Source organism: Sparus aurata, chromosome 20 (assembly GCF_900880675.1).
Source record: "Sparus aurata chromosome 20, fSpaAur1.1, whole genome shotgun sequence".
Taxonomy (NCBI): Eukaryota; Metazoa; Chordata; class Actinopteri; order Spariformes; family Sparidae; genus Sparus; species Sparus aurata.
The window spans coordinates 11,726,260-11,741,942 of NC_044206.1; the positions used below are offsets into that span (position 1 = coordinate 11,726,260).

The 15,683-nt window shown below is 44.4% G+C and overlaps 1 protein-coding gene across 2 annotated transcripts in view; it reads right to left on the bottom strand.

Moving 5' to 3' along the window:
- The window catches only part of raraa (retinoic acid receptor, alpha a), a 149,044-nt gene that overhangs the window by 128,066 nt on the left and 5,295 nt on the right, over window positions 1–15,683 (bottom strand). The window contains exon 2 of one of the 2 annotated variants that reach the window (XM_030400692.1): window positions 1,514–1,583. The exons of the other annotated variant lie outside the window; for it this stretch is intronic. The gene's annotated coding sequence lies outside the window, so the exon portion shown is untranslated. The remainder of the gene's footprint in view (window positions 1–1,513; window positions 1,584–15,683) is intronic. 2 annotated transcript variants of the gene reach the window in all.

Genomic DNA, 15,683 nt, shown 5'->3' on the forward strand with positions numbered 1-15,683 from the left:
GGTGAAAACCCCAAACCTGCTAACTCAGAGACAGCGAGTGAGAAGGAAAACTGGAGAAGGACTGCGCATAAGTACTGCATGAAAACATAAAACATAAATAAATAAATGATGCAGCTAATGGAGTAATTACATGCTTCCAATAAGAGTGACATTCCATCATGAACAGATGAAGTGAATAAGCTTTATTGCCCTCCAAACAACTAAAATGAGAGCCCAACTGAATTGAAAACTGACCTACTTTAATGTTTAATGTTTTTCTGGCTGCCTTAGCCAGTTTCTAACCTCACAAAAACTACAGTGGGATAACTTTCCCCTAGAAAGGTAAAAGAAGAGAGAGCAACACAGACTTGCATATTACTACCAGAATGCCAGTCTTAGTCTTGTCCATCAGGCCACCCGCATGCCAAACCCGTCACTAAAAGGGAAGTATTTGCCAGACCACTTGTCACCCTCAGTTACGACACATGGACGTCTTCAGTGGGAGTGAATATGTGTTTGTGCACCAAAAAACGTACACCCACTCTGGTGTGGGCATCCAATGAAGGAGTGGATTTGCAGAGGGAGTCTGCATTCTTCTGGGTATTGGCTGGCATCTTGGTGCACATACCATTCTGTTTGCTTTTTGCTTGGAGGCTGGAATGAGGGACGGTGTTCGTCTGAGGGAAGAGATCGCCTTTCCCCAGGGCCAGGAAGAGACAGAATGTGAAGGATAGGACAGGACAAGACAAGACATGACAGGACAGGACAGGAGAAGACAAGTCTGTACAGGTAGCAGAAGAGCAAATGGGAAAGGACAGGGCAAACTAAGCCACATTCCTGGGGACTGTGATTGGCTGAGAGAGGAATTCACCAACCTTTTCAGTTCCTTGCTGCCAGTCATTATTGTGGCAACGTTCTGGCAGGACAACGTGAAATGAAATGAAGGGAAAGGACAGAACAAAATAAATAGTTGACTAGTATTCTCTCTGCTGCCACAACGTTGCGCGGTTGACAAGAGGAAGATGACTCAGACTCAATAAATCTGTCTATATTCACAGAGTTATGATCCAAGTTCTCCAAGCCAGTTCCTAATGATGAATGGCTGTTTTTGTTTGGTCTTTGTCGCTCGAACATGACAGAGCAAATCTCCCCGCTGCCAGCTCCAACTCAGATGCAACAGACCCAGGATTAGACCTGATCCTACCACTGGCGGCATGCGGGCCACAGTACCTCCTAGAAACAGTACAGTGTGTGTGTGTGTGTGTGTGTGTGTGTGTGTATGAATATAATTCCAATACCTCAGCAGTGATACACAGAAAGTGACCTTTATGACGGCAGTGAAAAGCAGAATGTACGACGAGGACTAAAGAATCATGAGCTACGAGCTCAGTGCAACCACAAAGCCAATATGGCAGTCACATGACGAGGAACAATGCTATTGTGTACAGAGCAAGATGGGGTTTGGTACCCACGCACGCAAGTGCGGAGAAGTCCAATTACCCAGAGTTGACAGGAGCGACAAATTCGGGCTTACCCCAAAAACGTCAATCTCCCTGTCCTTGGCCAAGGAAATCTCCCCTTGAATCGATTGCAGCTCCTAAGCTCTGAGGAGAGAGGAAGAAAGAGAAAGAAAGATATTTGAAACCAACAGCTTTGTGGTCCTTATCCACGTGCTGCAGACTCAGTGACTCCCCATAGCCTCTATGGCACACAACTGCTCCACTTCACAAAAACTCTTACACTCTTTTTCCTCCGTCAGCTCTTACACTCCCTGTTATCTCCTCGCCCTTTTTCCAATAGATTGGACCTTCGCATTCACTACATTAGCACCCCAGACATCATGTGAAAAGTGGAGTAAAACAGTGCTTTTGTGGTGTGTGAATTAACCTGGGGCCTAGGCAGGCACAGTAGCGCTTATGGCCACAACTCAATTACAGCAATGTGAATCAGGTGGCGGCCTAGAAATCCCCTCAGCCTGATGCACAAATAGGAACACAGAGGCGCCTTCATTGCCAGGACGGAGACAAATCTAAAGTGGCGTGTCATCTCCACACAGACAGCTAGGCCTGAGTTGTACAGACGAATGGCTGCAGCAGGCGTGGATCTCACAACGCTGTTCTTGGAAATACAATATGTGTGCACTATGTCATTTTGTTTATGCATGTTGCTTAAATATGTTTACCAATGTGTCTGGTCACAGGTCTAAATTAAAAGAATCACATGGCACTTGAGACCTCCAATAAATGCCACCTTTGTGCCGCAGAAGGCATGGGCATGGGAAATGTTTTGTGGGATGTTTTGTTTTTAACCAGAAACGACTGGATGAGAATTACAGGGTGGTTTTTTAAATGTTAGAAGGCACTTTGTTGGATTTCATGGAATCAACTGAAAATTGCTCAGCAAGCAACAGCACAATCATGGTCAATAATATTTAAACAGAAAATTGGTTTGTGTCAAAATTGCTCAGAAGCAGTGAACTTTTCTTGTCTGTCTCCTTGGGGAGAAAACAGAGACAGTGTCTTTTGAGCATATCCTGGCTACACGATCCCTCCGGCTCCCATAAAACGTAGAGCTGAGGACCAGGGTTTTCCAAATGCATGTTCAAGTGAAACCGTTGACATTTAAAACTGTGGTCTGTTTGGTTTTATTTCACTTCGCTATGCACTTGCTACAGTGAGCAAGAATGGTCCTATATATTAACAAAGCAAGCAATTTGCTGAAAGGACAGAGCCCTCCTGACGGCCATGGTGACACCACTACGAAAAAGATGAAAAAAAAGATGTCTCCCCTCCAGGCCAAAGTGGGCTTGGAGCCATTTTAGGGCGGACTCACACTTGGCCCAGTTGCTCCGTACCATGCCAAAGCACAATTGTCTCTCCTCCCCGGTCCCCCCGCTGGCCTGTACTCACATTGCTCCGGCCCCAACCAGGCCTGAGTATGGTTACCTCTTCTACATACGTCATCTCATCGTAATATAACACATGCATAACTCCTTTAGTTTACAAGAAGGGCAGTCGCAGCACATTGGAGAACAACACAGAGAACGTGACTGTAACTTAACTGACTTTGTTGCTTTTTCTAGTAATAAGTCATTTTGGTCATAGACGGAATTCACATATTCACAAAGGAAAGGTCGCATCGATTACACATCAGGTCCATGTGATGCTTGTGCTTGTGCTTGTGCTTGTACTTGTGTGTAAGCGACAGTAATATTCCGAAGCACACCTCTGCCAACCGTGCCAGGGCCAAGAAAGTGTGCCATGTTTGAGCATGGTACGGAGCGCTCATGCTAGTCAAACAAACTGGACTTTGGGGGTCAAACATGCTTGGGTACGGTACGGATTGCCTAGTGTGAGTGCGCCCTAAGAGGCAGTAAACAAATTTCACACTAATTTGTTATCACAATTTCCTGAGGACAGTCAAACATCAACATTACAAAATGCAGGCACGCAGAACACTGTTTGAAGCTAGAAAGGTGGCAGGGTCCGCCAAAACAAAGTACAACAGTATGAAATTGTGTTGGTCACTTTGTTAATTCAGTCACGAAAACAAAGCAATCTGTTTAGTTTGTTCAGACAAAAAAACAGTCAATGAAGATCATCTCTTCTGATTAAAATTTCCTCCTGAAAACTACAAAGTGCACCTTTAAGCACTGATTTTGTTTGCGCATGATGCAACTCAACTCCAAACCTCAAGTCAATTTTAAGGAGGAATCATGTTTCCAAATTCACACGAGGTGTTTGCCAAATAAATGCATTAAGCTTTGTTACAGCAAATATGGCTCTTGCATGTGTTGGCTTCAAGCTCACCTCCCTGCTACGTGTGCTAATTTGCCCCGTTTGACAAAGATGGAGAGGGAAGACCAAACTTAAGAGATGCCGAGCCGACATCCCTGCCAAGTGGTGCCTTTGCAGATCCTAAAATTACTGTAATTCTAGACCTATGAATTGCAAACATGTCATGTAATATTTGTACTGTCTAATACCACAAAAACCCATTCACAACAGGGTGTGGACGCTTACATCATGAACACTTAAGTCACAATGCCACGTATTAGCCCTGTAACAAATATCACCTTGTATGAGGTGAGCAGGGTAGACAACAACATACAGTATTATACCCTAGAATACAATATGCAGTGTAATCCAATAAAACAGCACAAACTACAGCCTCAGGAACTACCATATATTCAAATTTACAGCTCTTAGACATGGTCAGTAGAAAACAGTGAGTAGAAAGGCAACATTATGTTGATGCTGGCATGACTGGCTGTTCAAGGTGCAGTATGTAAGAAGTGGCCACCTGTGATATATTTATATTTAAAACAAGCCCCCAACCTGCAGTTTGCAGCCTTCTATATGATCTGAGTAATGTGAAACAGCCTATTCCTTCAGCTGACAACACTTTAAAGTGTAAGCAGCTCGCCTGCGTGCCCAGAAACCCTGAACAACCCTGAACGACGTCTATTCTACTTCCTGTCTTGTTACACGCCCTCACTTCCTGTGTGTGGATGTGAATGGTGTGTGTTTTTACTGGTCCACTAGACCAAGAACAGCCTAATTTAGACAAAAGGGCAGGTAGGATGAAATGAGGACAGAGTTTATGCACATGTTCGTGAGCGTGTGTGTGTGTGTGTGTGTGTGCATATGCAAGCCTGAAGCCTGTACACTGATCAGAGTGGACAGGAGTAGCCTGGGGTAATCACGTCATTATCCTTGCTGATGGGTGAAAGCGACTAACCGCAGACACTCACCTTTCTCTCTCTCTCTCTCTTGCACACACATACACACTCACACACGGAAAAGAAGGGCCCCTCGCTGCTGGAGCCTTGCCAGACAAGTCCATCTGCTTTTAAAATGGAACCCAATTTACCACACCTAGAAGGCCTCAATTGCTGAGGGACCTGCAGTCTGACCAAGCGGAGAGCCTGAAACGATAATACAGCAGGGTCACCCGATCCTCAATGTACAGGCGTGCATTGGCTCATGGGACTTTGGGCTGTACAAGTACTCCTGGTTAAAAGGGTTTGATGGGAGGCGGCTCAACTATCGAGTGAAATCATTCATTGACTCTAAAACATTCCCTTATGCGTTGTGACAGCAGCACGCCTCCTTCGCCTTTCAGTGCAAATGTGTAAAAAAACTGATTGCGGGTAGGACCAGCGGTCTCCGAGTGCGAGGCTACTTGGGAATGGCAGCCCTGCAGCGAGAGTCATGAGCTGACATTAAAACAGACACAATGTGTTGTTTTAACTCGCTCGCCTCTATAAAATTCCATTGGCCGCGTGCATGCGCACATGCGTTCACACAATACAAACCTCTCTCCTTGAGGCTCTCAGCGGTGGAAACCCCCTTCAGTCACACATAGATCACATAACCTCTCTTGACATCGGAGGACAGCACTCCCAATGGAAAGATGCAGATTCACACACGCTGAGTGCCAGCCAAGGCTCCAGACTGCCATTGTCCTTCAGAGTCATCCAAACAAAACAATGAAGAGGGTCACGCAAGGCCCCCTGTGGAATGGTAAATAACCAGAGCGAGTGAGAGGGAGAGTCAGAGAGAGAGGGAGAGGAAGTGAGGGAGAGATTCAGAGAGTAATCCACTGACAATGACTGTGTTATATGGAACACCAAGTGCAAAATATGATCGTCTGGGGGCAGGTGAATTCCAGCAATGTTCAATCATTCAGAAGAATCTGACAGTGCTTGAATGGAAAATATGTCATCTCCATGATGTAGAGAGCCAGAACAGCCATGTAAAGAAAGAATGTAAATTATCTCACCTCTAGGTATAAGGAATTATAGTTATTATAACACATGGGGAAAACACATCCATTCAACTTTGCGTTTTATAACCATATTTTATGAGTAAAATAACAACAATTTACATCTCGTACAGTGCAGGAGGCAGTAGTTCTTTTTAGGAGTGCAATCATCTTGGTTAGCGTTGCTTTTGTCAAAGCCATGCACAGGCAGAGAGAGGGGGCAGAATCTGAACTATATCAAAGGCTTAGATTGTGGTGATGTTAATCATTCATTAGCACTGAGTGACCCTTAATCATAAAACCATCTTTGTTGTCATTATTCATCTGGCATAAAACGCTAGCCTGTTAATTCAGACTCAGGATGTTGACAATAGACGGTCTACAAAGGGCTTGGAAGGCACAGTCTCTCTCCCAATTGGTCTTTCATATGCTAATGAGGGAACCGTTTTGGGTTTACTGGCCTGGTTGGAAATGATTTAGGGTGACACTGGTGCTCTGAGCCTTTATGTTTAGACTGGCCGCGGGGGCTCATATATCACCCTGATCATTAATCAATTAGCGTCTCCGAGCCACCTGTCGGACACATCGACACACAAAACATTCCTGCCCTTGGGCAGTTGCTAGACGATGATCATCAGTAGCACCGCTATTACCTTCCAACCCCTCGACACCCTGCCCCCATCCCCTTTATGGTAATACCCTGATGGATTACATAATCACACCCAAACACTGCCCGCGACCAAAAGGGCTCCGCTCCAAGAGAAGCAAATCTGAGTGAAAACCGCCATGGTGGGATTTTTAATGGGTCTCCACCTCCCAGCTCAACTGCACAGCAAGTTTTTTAACACGTCCTCCGCTGTCACAAACAGAAAAGACGAGGCAGAGAGGAATTGATGCTGACCTTGAAAAGGAATCAATAAGCTGACGGCTATTCAAAAGTGCTGAATGCACACCAATGCTGTGTCCTCCATTGTTTTAAATGCAACTGCCTCCAGTGGGGTATTGATGGCTGTTTAGTATTGATGACGTGTCACAGTAGCCAAATACATGTGAGATGGAAAGGTTTAAGCTATCAGGGTCTTAGTGACTTTAGAGTAGGTCCATGAAAGTGATTTTGTTTAAACCGTATGAACTTACTGATGACTGGCAGTAAGTCAACTAGAAACTCTAATGCCAACAGGATTTTAACACTTTATTTCGACAAGTCTAGTAAAGAGTCAATGTAGTCCTACTCGTTCCAAGTGTCACAGGTCCACAATTGTTCCTAACAATGCTTGGAAACTTGAAATGAATACGGTGACCGATGTGACATTACAGTGGCTCTCAAGCCCATGGGAAAGCAAACTAGTTCTGAAACGGTTCACAGGTTGAACCAGCTTTGAAGCACCAGCCCAGAACCAGCACATGGCTAGCTTTGGTCAAAAAGGGGCAACAGGTGATGGGTCAGGATTGCCATGCAATCAGCTACAGCCAGTGAGAGCAGAGACAGGCTGGAGGAGGGGATGAGTCAAGAAGGACACATGGGCAAGCAAAGGAGCAGCAGCCAGCCAGAAAATTTAGTTTGGAGTGAAAAGATAGACTAGTCGAGGATTCCTCCGACCCAAGTCGCTGATCGGTCATGTAGTGTGCAAACCATGACTTTGAGATTCCTGATTATAAGACAGAATGTTGTGCAGTGCGAAGAGCACAGCCATCTGACAAATTTGAAAGTTATGTAGTGTGACCGAGGCCATAAACAAACACTCAGTGGCTTTCTGACTAACTGTTCATTCATCACAGATTCTGCAACAATCACAAATGTTTCTGTAAACTTCCAGTTTCTGGAATACTGAACGAGGCCAGACAGAGGTGAAAAAAAGTTGTGTTCAATTTTTCATGGTCTGGGTTGTTCGAAAATTCCATCGAGGTTTGTAAGCTCATGAAGCCACTTGAGACACCGTGTGGCGGGTGCGACGGCAATTGAAATACTCCTCAAAGATTTCCGTTTAACAACTGCCCCCTGCTTAACCGCCACAAGTGCCGTTTTTTTTTCCTGGAGATTTGTATGCAAAGTTAAACTCTATTGCAAAGGCCCTCGCTGCCACCAGACAATCTCTTTTTCACAGCCTCGCTTCGCAGACAATACCCAACTCCCTGCACCCTCCCATCCAACCCCCAAAAACCCTTCACATTTTTCACACTTTTTTGTTATTTGGAACTAATTCTTAAAAGCAGCTGAAGAGATAAGTGGAACTAAAATTAGAGTCTAATCCGCCAACCCTCAATATGGGGACATGGAGAAAGTAGATTTGTCAAGCCTTGATTTAGCAGTATTCTTTCATTATAAAAGTAGCACTCTTCACGCAGCTTAGCAATACGAAATGGCTCAATCAGTCTCATGTGGAACACTTAAGTGGGAGAAGGGTGAAGAGGATGGAGTAAGGGCCTATCTGTGAACCCAGACAACTTGGCATCCCGCTGGTGCCATTATTGTGTCACCTGCATTGTTTTCCCTACCTGCGCTGCACTCTTCAACTCTCTGGGTTCCCCCTTGAAAACAACATTCGCCATCCACTTCTAAAGGCTCCAAACAGAGGAGCTGTTTCACTGGGGTATTGTGGAGAATCTGGGCCACTGTGTTGGGTGTGTAAAGAGTGTAACACTGGGCTGGGCACTCGAGACTAGTTTTTTTTTTTTTTCTTTTTCGTCTTTTAAATCCAACCAGCTCAGGCAAGGAGCCAGCTACGGACATTATCAGGTGGATTTTCAGAAGAACAAAAGCTCCTCTGCGATTCTTTACACTGGCAGTGAAAAAAAAAAAAGCCACATCCAGCATAGATACTACCGTGTGTGTGTGTGTGTGTGTGTGCATACACGTTTACAGCCTCTGTTTCACCCAAAACTCATTTCTTCCAGAAGATTATTTCCCAGATAATCTCACACTTTCTTCTATTTGCTTATCTCTCTCGAGTAAGATCCTAAAAACTGGCTGTGATATTAGAAGTGCAAAGGTCAAAACTAAAGCTGAGAACACGGAGAGGGAAGTATATCTGCTCTGGCTCACCGTATCTAATCACATTCACAACATAAATGTATTTCCGAGGCCACAAGGCCAAATAACAGATTTTTTCGGGACGATAAAGAAAAAGGGGGAAGAAAATCTCACACTTGACTGCGAACAAGGAAAAGTGCATATTTGTGTTGCCTGGTATCTGTGTTGGAGAGAAAAACTAATGCCTGAGCAAGATAAAGGCTATCCAGGGGGAACGGGGGCAGAGGGAAGACAGCGGGAAGGCGGAGGGTGATGGGTGACAGGGCAAAGGCTTGACCTCTCGGGGTCAATAGGTGATTAGTAACATTTATCATACCTACGCGAGCTGCTAAAAGAGAAGCCAGGCAACTTCCCTCTGAAGAATTCATCCACATTTCGATGTCAAAGTCCAAATGAAGGCTGGACCCACTACTGGCAACCAGATGCCCCGTGTTTATGACAGAGACAAATATTGGAATCCCTAAGTGGAAAAACATGCCATGCTGGCACACAGCAGCAGCAGTGAAACGTTACATCATTTTGACGATTTAATGAGCGCAGCCTGGATCACATCAGAAGTTTAAATACCTGCCAATGCCAATATAAAATCTTGTATTTCACGCTTCATGAGAGGGGCTAAAAAATAAGTTTCATGCGATAGAAACACAATGGCTGGATGATGTAGGAGCGGCGGTTGTGGTTGAGGGGGAGGCAAGCAGTGCTGTCTATGTCCTGATGGAAGCCATGTAAGGTATGAACACAGGGAATCCATGGAGCCACAGCTCAGCCACAGTGACATTCACATGGAGGAATTGACAAAGAGGCAATTGAGTGCCGTGACCAGATTTGGCACAGACTTATTAGAAAACACTCCACCCTTGGGGGACTGCCCGACAGTGGCTCTCTGAAGAAGCACGGCAGCTTCGCATTGTTTTGGCGCTCTGGACAAGTGGACCAGAGCTCAAGTGGGCCAGGGACCGGCGGAGGATGAAAACATGCTGTTGTGCGGGAGGACAATTAGGACACGCTCACGCACTAGACATCCATCAAAGTGAAGATGACACTTAATTCACCAATAAAACAACATAGCCTTCTTGTTAGCCATTTCATAACTTGTGCATGGGCAGAAACCCCACAATGAGTCTACTATAGACATGAAATTCACAAGCAAAACACAAATTAAAGATGGCATCCCATTTTCACATCCCACACCTCCAACGCACAAAGATTAACTGCGTTCAGTTGAAAACACAAGCCTTCAAGATTCTCAAGCGCTTTCTTTAAATCAAGTGTTGAGATGGTACAAACGCAGTGAAAAGCTACTTTTTCTGGAATTTTTCATTAGAAAATCAGCGACCCTTAACCCTGCAATCTCAGTTGTCCATGGAGACTACGTTGCCTAATGCAACAACTGAAGGCAGGGATCCATTAAGATGATGGGCTTTTATTAACTGAGAGAAATCATCAGGTATGAGCACATCCAGCTTTGATAGATTTACATCTAAAAACTGTTCTACCCCTCCTTCAACAACTTGATAGTGCTCCCTCGGTGCTCAGATGATGAAACAATGCACACCTGTTTTCAATTTTTCAATTCACGAGCCAGATGACCACAAGCCCGACAAAGAAAACATTACACAGACACGCGTTAATCACAGCTGTCATTTTGTTGTTTGTGAAGAGGTGAAAGAAGAATAACGGATTAACAGTAATAGTTTAGCACTTCAAGCGCCCCTAAAATGTCGGGGAGCAGGGCTTAGCTAGAACGCAAGAAAACTTCTCCAGACTTTTCACATGTGCATAGGTGTCACAACGGGCAGAGCTCCAAATGCTCTGCAAACTGTTTTCACCTCATTTTTCACATTCCTGCTTCCACCACTGTCCGCGCTCACCGCTGAGCCACGCCGGTCAACTCTGCGGACTGGGACAGTGAAGGAGAGCAGTCAAAATCAGCAGCCAGCATTTTCAAATTTCATATCAGAAAATGCATCATGCCCAGAAAGCCATAACAGTGAGCTATCATGTACAGAAACAGGCTTTAGAACTGGTAAAAACTAAACAGGACACAGCCATTTTAATGTTATTAGTTACACCTGTGCCTTTTTTGCACTGAAGGGGGAAATTTCAGATTTTCTTCTTGATTCAATCTGTTTTCAAATATGCCTTCCACAGAAGATACTATTTTTAATGTCTCTGTTAACAAGTCCTTGATTGTGGCAGATAACCCTCTGCTGACAATATTTCGGTTGACATGGGGGGGGCGGGTTTGCTGCAGGGTTAACTACTAGAAATGTGGCTGTGCCTTAATACTCTTGAGTGTGTGGAGCCATTTTTGAAACGACCACATCCTGTTGTGCTTGGGTCTCCCACCCACACGCTGGATCTATATAATATCTACAAAGAAACTAATATCAATCAATATAGTCATTAGTATTAATGTGCACAGTTATCGGATTGAGATGAAAATCAGTTACACATGAATAGGGATCACAGTTATTGATATAAATGTTGTTGAGGACGTCCAGCCTCATTCATTTTGTCTTTGAGTTTTTTTTTTTGTCGCAATGAAAAACAGAGCCTAGCTTGTGATTGTAGCGAGCTTAAACTAGGTGCGTCCCAGGCTGTTCAGCAGGATGGGGATTGAGGCCATCTAGGCATTTTTTAATGGATTATATAAAGCTCAATCACTACTCCGATCCTTTGTTTATCATAATCCACTGCGCTCCTATAAACACTGGAACCTGGTCCTTGAGGCGCAGCATTGTACTGCAAGTGAGTGAACCGAAAGGCAGCATGAACAAATAAACAGTAGCCAGGAGTCCCAATTAATATTTTCCAAACAAGACAGCCAGTGAAAGCAACCAAAGTTTGGGTTTTAAAAAAAAGTCAGTGTCACTTCTCAGGTGGAATCGATGATGTGGCTGAGGAGAGAATGTCCAGATCCTGCCCATACCTTCCGGTCATATGAGACACACACGTTTTTTTCTACGTGGATACTAAATAAAACAATACAGGCCACAAAATCACATAGGAAACTATCAAAAGGAAGAAGTGATGCATGCTGTGATTCGGTATGTATTAAAATGTAATGGCAGTGCTCAGTTGAGTAGGCCGTGACTAAGAAAACTAGCAACAGCAAATGAGAGGTTCAGCAGAAATCGCCCTGGAACACGGAGTGGAGCGTTGCCGAGAAGCCTCCTGGAACACGGTCAACACATTTCACACACGCAGGGCCTGGAAACAACACGCTTGGGGCTTCCACCTTCATTTAGATGAAAATGGACCTCCTCGAGAGGAAATAAAGCCATTTTTAACTCCCCCTCTCGCTACAAGACGGCCTCCTGTAATGTGCCCAGTCAATGGACTGTGGGTTTATTCAACTGCAGGCAGCCCACAGCACTGCCATAAATAATGTAGGGCAGCTCACATGAAACCCTAATCACCATTGTGCTGTCACCCAACAGAGAAGATTGCTTGTTTAATTTACAGCGCCGCATCTGTCTCAGTTCTGCCCAATTTAGCTTCACAATTTCAGTGGGCAAGTGCTCCAGGTATTTATCAATATGCTTTTCAGCCAAAGCCATGAATCAATAAGAACGTAATGTTTATGTATCGAAGTCTGTGTGAGTGTGTGTTTGTGTGCGCACATGTGTTTTGGATGATGGCGTGCGTCTGTGCCATGAAGAACAAACAAGAAAGCTGCGGCTCGTGAAACAACAAAGGCTGGCAGAGAAGACGCCATCAACACTCAATAACCAGGGCTCATTATTGGCCATCTACAACGTACTTCATTACATTACAATTCCATTAGCATGCTCACATTTGCATATTCCAGTCACCTCTTTACAGGGGCTGTTGATCATAAATGGCAGCCATATGCTGCCTGGTGTGCCATATTACAGAATTATTACTGCGACACAAAAAGGCAAGAAAAATGGAAATTATGTTGACATGAAATGAAGTACAAAACCAATCAAAGGATCCGCCTTTATTGATAGTGTCTGACAGACTCACTTACTGAATGAGTATCATTTACATCCAGCAGTTGTGGTTTCTCACTGACAAACATCTGCAGCCGGAGGTCTAGTTTGATGGGTGCATTTCTGAGATACTTGTCTCGCAAATACACATACTGCACATGCAGTTTATTTGTGTAAACTGCCGACAAACTAACGGCCGACAAATGTTTACTTAACTTTTACAGAAACAAGACATGGAAGATTAATTTGTGCTCTATACCCACACAAAGGGAAACGTCATTAGCCTGTAATCATCGCACTTCTTTTTGGGGCAGATTTTTGGCTTGCCGTCCACTCCTGCAGCTAAAAGCATAGGAATCCTATCATCTAGCAGGCTCAGCACTGAAACATTTCAGCATGACAGTGATTCGGTGCGAAGGCTCCTGCACTGGGATGACAGCCCATGGAGACGGAATAAGCAGCAGCAGCTCACTAGCTACACAGACTCTGCGGGCACGAGCTAAGGCAGCAGAGCAGTGTGATAACGATGCTATGAGCTGAGCCACTTACAACCACCTAGCTGTTCGAGCTAGCAGCAACCAGAGTGGTATCATCTTTGTTCAGGACCATTATCTCTCCGACGCGGTGTTCACTTCACACTGATAAATGTGGCGGCGCAACTGAGGCTAATGTGCAAGCAGCTGCAACCGCAGCAGCTGGGTAATACACTGTCAACTGCCACATACGCCCACACAGGAGGCACAATAGAGAGGATTTGTTCCACTGAAATCTTTGTTAAGATGCTTTGGTTTGTGTAGGGAATCTGGACATGGCCGCTGCACATGACACTTACATGTGTCTTAATTAGGCAGATTAGATTTGGTATGATGAGGAGCAGTGAAGCTGATAAGTAATCACTTCAGTCTTAATAGATTCTTGATTAGTTAGATTTGTTTGATAATTGTTATTCATTCTATTTATTAGTCACGTTTTCAACAAAAACACCAACCACTCTGAGGTTGCAATATTGAATAATAGTGAATATTTTCTCACTGTAAACTGAATATCATCTGGTTTCGGACTGTTGGTCATAGGGCTGGACGAAAACCCAGTCTGCTCTGATTGGTCGGCTCAAACACACCTGAGCCAGCACACATCACTGCTTCTACAGTTGGATCAGTCATAGCTTCCAGTTAGCCTCACTTCTCTTGAATATAGGCAGAAATTATGCAAATGTGTGACATGGTGATGTAGTGTGATGTCAAGAAGTCACATTATTAAAAGTGGGACTACTTACAAGGCATTTCAGGCACTTCAGGAGCAGTATTTTCTGTAAAAGAGAGGGGCTCCACTTCGGACTTTTCAATTTTCAAGACCTTTTACACTCATAACAACCTACGTTGCACACTGAAGGAATTATTGTCCAGTCCTAGTTGTTTGGGAAGTCTCAGTAAAGTTAATCGAAAAAATAACAGAGTAACCCAAAAAATGAAAATAATTGTTAGTTGCAACAATAATCTGGAGACATCGAGTGCGACAAGTATTATCTTTTTGCCTCCTTGGGTATTCTCTATCTAGCACCTTTGTGTGTTATTCTATTATTCATTTTTTTTAAATGAAGGTTAAATTCAACCAATGTCTCTAAAGTAAATATAAGAGCGAAAGGCTTTATTCTTCAGGACAACCAACCACAAATCACTGCTATCTGATAACGGACCGCAGACACACACTGGGCAGTATGGGCACAGAGCAGAGCTGGTTTTATCAAGGAGCACTTAAGGACAGATTGGCTGGTCAGACATCTGTGTAAGTGACACCAGCTATCTGGCTGGCTGTCTGACTCATGGCAGCAGAGGGTTAACTTGGCAGCCCGGCTGTACAGTGCAGCTCTAAAAGGAATATTAACAGTGTGTCCCTCAGTGCAGGCTGAGAGAGAGCAACAAGAAAAAAAGGAGGACGGAGAGAGAAGGAGAGATGGAGAAAAGGCAAGCAGCAAAGGGGTGGGTGTGCGAATCCAATTTCCAGTGACAGTGTGCTCAGGATCACTGTTTCAGTGAAAGAACATATCATCTGTCAAAGTTAATGGCAGTGTCCTGGGGAAAATGAAGGAAAATAGAAAGGAGACCATTCATTAAGAGGGTGGGGGATGGGGTTGTGTCGAACCCATTGGTCTGCTCCAGTGTCTCCCCGGGAAAATAAATATATACACAAGCCATTATTTGTGCATTTACGAGGTGGCAGTGCAGCTACAATCAAGGTTCTCATGCTATAGAGATAGTATTAGAGGAATCTGTGGGCAGCACAGAGCCATCACTGGAAACGACAAGGTCGGCCTGGCTGCCTGGTAGGACGGCTGGCAGACTAGCTAACAGGCCCGGCCAGTCTGTCTCTCACTCAGAGCTGTGGATGTACTCAGTGGAAGCAATTGATACCATTGTTTTATGGAGAGGAGGGTGGAGGGGGATTAACAAGCAACAATAGTGCTCTTTCACTAGAAATGTCAGCCGTCACGCCGGGGGACTGTCCGACTGGGCAGAGACACTTTCGTAAAAAGCCAAGGTACAAAATGAGTGTGGAAAATAGTATGAAACCCTGTGACGAGGGCAATGAAACCGGGTGACACGGGCCAGAACATTCCCATGCCAAATGGTAGAAACGCAATCTCGAACATGGGACAGCAGGCAATGGGAAACTTCACAACACAGATCATGTGAGAACAAGTCAAACAGAAACACAAGGCTTTCAATTTATTATTGTTTTCTGCATGTCCTGAAGATGTCTGTCTAAAAAAAGCAGCACAACAGATAAACATGTCGATGATTTCAAGGTCTACCAAAACAACCCATAGCGTGAAACACATTCCAAATCAATAACCAGGATAATAGGTTATATGGGTCTTTAGCTCAGCCTCATTAGGAAGAAAGGAGACAAACGTGGCCTGATTCTTCAGGCAAAATTAACATAGTGAG